Here is a 7500-nt window from a genome sequence, read left to right on the forward strand (position 1 = left end):
ACATACATTTAAGCTTGTGTGTGTTTGTGTGTATATGTATATATATCGTGGCACTCCGTCGGTTACAGCCACGAGGGTTCCAGCTGATCCGATCAACAGAACAGCCTGCTCCTGAAATTAACGTCTAAATGGCTGAGCACTCCACGGACACGTGTAGCCTTAACGTAGTTCTCCTGGAGATTCAGCGTGACACAGAGTGTGACAAGGCTGGCCCTTTGAAATACAAGTACATTAGAAACAAGAAGAAAGAGTGAGAGAAAGCTGTGGTGAAAGAGTACAACAGGGTTCGCCACCAACCCCCTGCCGGAGCCTCGTGGAGCTTTAGATGTTTTCGCTCAGTAAACACTCACAACGCCCGGTCTCAGAATCGAAACCGCGTTCCCACGACTGCGAGACCACCGCCCTAACCACTGGGTCATTGCCCCTCCACTACATATATATATGTGTGTGTGTGCGCGCGCGTGTGTGTACATATGTTTGTATGTGTGTATGTATGTATGTATGCATGCATGTATGTATGTATGTGTGTATGTATGTATGTATGTATGTATGTATGCATGCATGCATGCATGTATGTATGTGTGTATGTATGTATGTATGTATATATATATGTATGTATGTATGTATGTAAACGAAGACCGATCAAAAGTCTTGCTGATCAATCCCATTTTCAATCGCTAAAGTTTCAGGTTTGATAATTGCTCGTATGGGAAGATCAAGCTACTTTTCGTTTAAATTGTCTATAATGAAACACAATTAGTTCACCTTAAGAGACAACACTTTTTCACTAACATATTGATAAAAACAGCAAAGCAACTAATTTGCAATAATAGAGCTGTAGTTATTGTTGTTTTTTAACCTCACATCAACGATGTTTAAGCAAATCTATAGCTAATGACCTTTCTGTTGTGACAATGTGGTTTTTTGATTTTATTTTGTATTTGTTTTTTCACATTTACTGTATTCAGGACTACTTTATTCAACATAGAGTTCCTTTTCATATTTGGAAGAATTTGATTTCAAGGAGATTTCATTGATATTTATAACTTGTCTAGTGATTGCGTTGGGGCTCGAGGTCTTTTCAAATATTGCTGTTATTTAGCTCCAGGTCATCCATTATGCAGCACACCTTTGGTCAAATACGTTCCAATTGTAACCATCATATCTGTTTGCTTTGCCTATCTTTTATACTATACTCTTCAATATTTACTTCCGTTTTGTTTTGTTTTTTTAATGTTGGGTGAGATTCGAGGGTACATGGATGCCATTATCAGCGAGATTTTGCAATCGTGTAGAGGTTATCTCTTGGGGCCAATTGTCTCGGTCGTTAATACATTTGAGAAAAAGTATGAACGCCATAGAATCTCTTTCTTTTCTTCTATAATTGTATAGATATTCACGCGAAAAACCACTGTAATTTGAAATAATAAATCATCCATTTTAATCCAGTGAAATTATTCGAAAAAATAGGCAAATAAATATTATAGAAGAACAATGAGAATATATAAAAAGGAAATAAAAAGAAGCCAAAAGAAGTTTCTCAAAAAATTTAAAAAAGAGATATTAAAGGCTAAAAGGTGACAACAATTATCATTAGTTGAAGCTTTCTTTATTATGTTCTTCAATAAATAAATACTTGATATCTTCTAATTTCACAAGGATGTTCTTTTTTTTCACCTAAGACCTATTATTTGACACCGAACAATGAAGCCATTTTGTAAGCTAATCATTATCTCTTTACTCTTCCTCTTCAACGGTAACAATAACGCCGTTGTAAAGTAGAATAATCGATAAAACCAATAACCAATTATGTAGAAAATTGACATTATTGATTGACTCTAGATTAGATAATAAATATAATTGCTATATAAAACGTGTTCTTCATAAAATAACAAACAATGCAATTTTATAAAAGCATTCGAACGAAGATATTTTTGAATAAAACAACAATGAATATAAAGATACTTAAAGAAATATAATTTCGTTTGCTTTTATCTTTTAAACAAAGCAATTTCACAGGCAGCTAAATGGAATAAAATGCGAGTTGCTTTAATTCTTAGTTCTTCCTTCTCTCATTCCACCACACCGCTCGTATCTATACATTTTTGTTATAGAAAGAAGAAAGAAACACAGTTCATTCAACAACCAGCGAAAGTCTAATCCAATTTAATTATGACGGATGTTAAAGTGGCAAGCGTTTACCTTTATCTATCACCAACGGCGTAAGGGATAAACAAACACACAAATAACTCTATTGACTTCATCAACGCTAATAAACACAATGAGAATAAATACACAATTAACTATAAATCAATTGAAAGCTGATTAGTGTTACATTGTAAACGAAGAGAACAGGAAGAGCGTTATTACGAGAAAGATGAGCGTTACTGAAGTGAAATAATAGCAATCGGAAATTGTAAATGCCTGGTAAATTCGGTTCATCAGAGCCTACTGACTATTTTATGATAACACTACGATTATAAGGCTGCTCAGTGTTAGCAAAAAGGTCACTTTAAGTCAACATATTCTCCTTTGAATCAGCGTTAATGTGTTGCGTTAAATGCAACACCTCAACAGTCCTACACATTACCTTGCACTATACTGTATATACATATACCTACATATACCTACATATACATATATATACATACGCGCGCGTATATATGTATATACATATATATAAATAATATATATATATATATATATATATATATATATATAAATGGGCTATAGTACTTGTCCAGACTGTCACACAGCAATTGCAATGAATGATTATCCACATCTTGTCTGACTGTGCACTTATGATTGTTAGATGGTCTGAGGCTTGGTGTATATCGCCTAAACGTTAATTTGACTTATCGTATTGCTTTAAAGGTTCTGTTCAAGGGTTCACCACGGGCTACTCAACGGCAGCTGCTACTACTACTACTACTACTACTACTACTACTACTACTACTACTACTACTGCTACTACTACTACTACTACTACTACTACTACTACTACTACTACTACTACTGCTGCTGCTGCTACTACTACTACTACTACTACTTCTGTACAAATCTTCATCCATCAGGGAAATCTTGACATTGTAGCTCAATCTGCAGTGAATATATATGTACGACGGGCTTCTTTCTACTAAATCCACTTACATAGTTTTGGTTGACCCGAGGCTATAATAGAAGATACTTGCTCAAGATACCACGCAGTGGGACTGAACCTGGAACCATGTGGTTGGGAAGCAAGATTCTTACCATAAAGCCACGCCTGCACCTATGCTGTATAAAGAATGTAAAGTGTTCCCTGATGATCAATTGCATTAAGCACACAAATATATTTGTAACATCCAATGATTAGTTCCAAATAGCTACAATGTTGACACGTACGTTGGAACTAAATATTCATACTGGTGTTTATTTTAATTTCCACTCTATATACATAGAATCATACAGAGTAGTTAGTGAAATCCACCATCTTAAACATCAGTTATACGGGTTGAATATTGTTGTCGAGTAATTCTCACCTCCGGCTATTTACCAATGATCTTATTAACAGGGTGGACTTTTGGTGTGACACAAGTATAAAAAAATAACGAACGAAGTTTAAATTTGCGACAATTATTTTGCTAGGAATTTCAATTTTATGTAGTCACAATAGATTACAGTATATATTGGCCAATAATTAAAATAGTCAATGTATGTAAGTTAAGATTCACTATATGCATATACGCGTAATTTCGCGTGAATTTCAAGTTTCCCAAGCTGAGATATTTAACGCATACCTAAGACAACAGGGGAATAATTATTTTGATAATGTTATTTCATAAATTGCATATATACTTTCCTTTTCATTGAATATTGGCCAATTAGTATTTATACAGTTGTACATATTTATCAATTTAATATTCACTGCAGGACTACAGGTCAAATTACGAGAATTAATTACGAGATTGACTGGAAAGTAACGACAACACTCTATAGAAAAATTATTTCTTTTCTAGAGAAATATTCAGTTAACTTTATATTCACGTTCTTAATTCTTTATAACCTTGCTCAAGTTTCTGTCGAAGACACGGGCACATTGTGTGTATGTATATAGTAGATGCAGCAATTTCATCGCCACAATGGTATGCTTTTAGACTGTTTCTAATATACTCTCGTGCGTTTTAGCACTATACGAGATGCTTTCTCGAAATGAATAAGACAGCTTCGTGACTTTCTGTAGTATATCTCCGTTAAGTAAAATATACAGAATGCATATTATATATGTTTGTATTTGCATGTATTTTTCTGTGACTGTGGTAAGACAAGCGCAGACGTAGCTGAGCGGTAAGGAGCTTGCTTCCCCAACACACAGTTCTCGGTTCAGTCCCACTGCATGGCACCTTGGCCAAGTGTCTACTACTAGCCAAGGACTGACCAAAGCCTTGTGAGTGGATTTTCCCCTTCAATCAATCTTCACAGAACACCTCAGTATAACAAAGAATGAATAAAGAGGCAACTTTCATCAATAAATATCTTCTTCAACTAAATATGAACACATAACATAATACAGAACACTACTAACCTTTCAATTAATACCCATACATCCCATGCACCATCCCATACACCGTTCACATTACAGATCTATATCTACCCTAATTACCCCAAATCCAGAACTACTGACCTGCCTTACACATAATCTTTTTACTCAGGGACTAGTAGACCTGACACCGTTCAGTAATCGGTATGCATTCAAAGCAATGGTAAGTAATTTTATGAAACCGGTATGCTTTGGAATCTCTTTAACAATTAACAATAATGCCTTTTATTACTTTGATTTATTCCTACCTCAGTTCATCTAATTGTATATATCTATCGTTACTTTTCATAAAAAGCCGTTCCTTTTTTTGATTTTCAATGTGCATTTTCGCTTATTTTTCTTCTTACTTTCCCTTACACCGTTCCTTCTCTCTTTCTCTCACTCTTCCTCTTCCTCCTTAACTCTCTCGTCGCTGAAATATGACGAAAGGGGTTCTTTCTTTCTGCCCACTGGTCTTTCTAAAAAGCAGACGTGTTTCTTTCTGTCTCTTCTACTTAACGTTCATGATAATTTTTCTATCATCTTGGCCAAACAGCCCTCACCGTTTGTTTTTACTGCCTTGTTCTCACTGTCTTGTTTTTACTGTCTTGTTATCACTGTCTTGTTTTTACTGTCTTGTTCTCACTGTCCTGTTCTTGTTAACACTTTCACCGTCCGCAAAAAATTCCAAATTTTATTTAATTTGTTTTGCGGGAAGGACTGTTCCAACGAAGTCGCGTATTGTCCTTGCCTTCGAAACGCGGAGTAGATGGAACAGGGTCAACTGACGAAGGGATATACTCTTTATGTTGCATGTCTCGTTTCTCTGGGTTTTTTTTTCGTTGTTCGAAAAAAGTCCGTTTCTTTCTTTTCGTTTTTATGTTTTCGTTTCTCATTGTGTTTAACGTGTTTTTGATGTCCTGTTCCCATATGTACATGTATGTATACATATAGATGTAGGTATGCAGATATATGTATGGATATATGCATATATATATTTATTATTTATATTATATTATATTATATTATATATATATATATATATATATATATATATATATATATATATATATATATATATATATATATATATATATATATATATATATATATATAGTGATAAATAGATATATATATATATATATATATATATATATATATATATATATATATATATATATAGAGAGAGAGAGAGAGAGAGAGAGAATACTAATTTGTTCCTTCATCGTGGGGCGGCATGCTTTGTCTTTTGAAAACCGTAGTTAGGCGTAGAAGAAAATAATTCAGAAGCAGTGGAATAGATGGCTACGGATAATCCATAGATCTGTGTTATCAGAATCAAAGCAACGTGAACAACGGCAACCACAACAACAACAACGAGGAAAATACTAGATCATAAAATAGCAACAATTCCAAATTCAATTATAAGAACAGTGACATTACCATTAACAACAGAGCAATAAACATAGCATTATAAACAGAACATATTGAATATTGTTCTTCTACGAGACATAACAAAAGCTGTGTTTTCTTCGTCAGCAGATGTTAGTACTTTGTCGAAATGTGCCGAAAACAAACGAGGACATTTACGGCAGACCAATATGGAGTCAGAGCTCTCGCAATCTGATTTTAATTACGTTTTCTGTTTTTTTTTGTTTCGTATCTAAAAATGGTCGAAGCACTGAGTTTTGTAATTCTATGCTTCTATATAAAATTCTTCACGATGCGAGGATATTTTACAGAAAGATAAGAGTGAGAGTGATTTGCACGCTGTAGGGTAAAATTTCCACCTAGAGTTACTAAGAATTCAAATATGAAAGAAAAACTAAAACACATGGGCGCAGGTGTGGCAGTGTGAAGAAGTTTGTTAAGAAGTTAATAAGTTTGTTTTGTAAAAGCACTGTACCCGGTCAGTCTCATTGCGTGGCACCTTGGGCAAATGTCTTCTACTGAAGCATTGGGCTAACCAAAGCTTTGTGAATGGATTTGGTAGACGGAAACTGAAAGATGCCCCGTCGCAGATATGATACATGTACGTTTGTGTTTGTGTGTGTGTGTGTGTGTGTATGTGCGTGCGTATCCTCTTTTACTGCCGGACAACTGGTGTTAGTGGGTTTGCTTCCCTCGTAACTTAGCGGTTCAACAAAAGACTCCGATAGAATAAGAACCGGTTTTTCTTTTTTAAATACATACTGGTGTCGATTTGTTCCACTAAAATTCAAGGCGGTTCTCCAGCCTGACCGCAGTCTAATGATTGATACAATTAAAAGAAGTAAAAGAATGGTATTGTTAGAAACATTAGATCGTTGAATATAAAGGGTTTTTCGTTATGAAACCCCTTTTTCCGAGTTAAAGTCCAAACAAGATCAATTTGTCTCTTATTTTTATGAGAAAAAGAGAACGCTATGAATAACTACAGTTTAAATATTGTGATTGATTTAATCGATTACACAAACGCACAGACACGCACACACAGAGACACAGACAAACTCTAACAACTTAATGTCTCTTTGTATAGAAACGTAAGCTTTGGGTAACATAATCTAAAGGAGCACTTAGGTGTGGCCTTTAAGAAACGCGACAGAATTAAAATTTTTTTTTAGCCTCAGGTCAGTACTTATCGAAAATATCAATGGGCAAAGACCTAGTGTCCATGAACCCCATTATTAATTTAATTTTAATTTTAATCTTAATTGCAGACGCAAGCGTGGCTGTGAGCTAAAGAGTTTGCTTACCAACTACATGGTTCTAGGTTCAGTCTCACTGCATGGCACCTAAGCCTTCTACTATAGCCTTAGGCCGAGCCTTGTGAGTGGATATGGTAGAGAGAAGCTAAAATCTACATGTGTGTGTTTTTGTGTTTGTGTTTGTCTCCCCGATCATCATTACCTCTTGACAACTGCTAAGTTATGAGGTCGTAACATTAGCAGTTCGACTAAAGA

The sequence above is a fragment of the Octopus bimaculoides genome, chromosome 13 (assembly GCF_046866305.1).
Source record: "Octopus bimaculoides isolate indiv1 chromosome 13, ASM4686630v1, whole genome shotgun sequence".
NCBI classification, from domain to species: domain Eukaryota; kingdom Metazoa; phylum Mollusca; class Cephalopoda; order Octopoda; family Octopodidae; genus Octopus; species Octopus bimaculoides.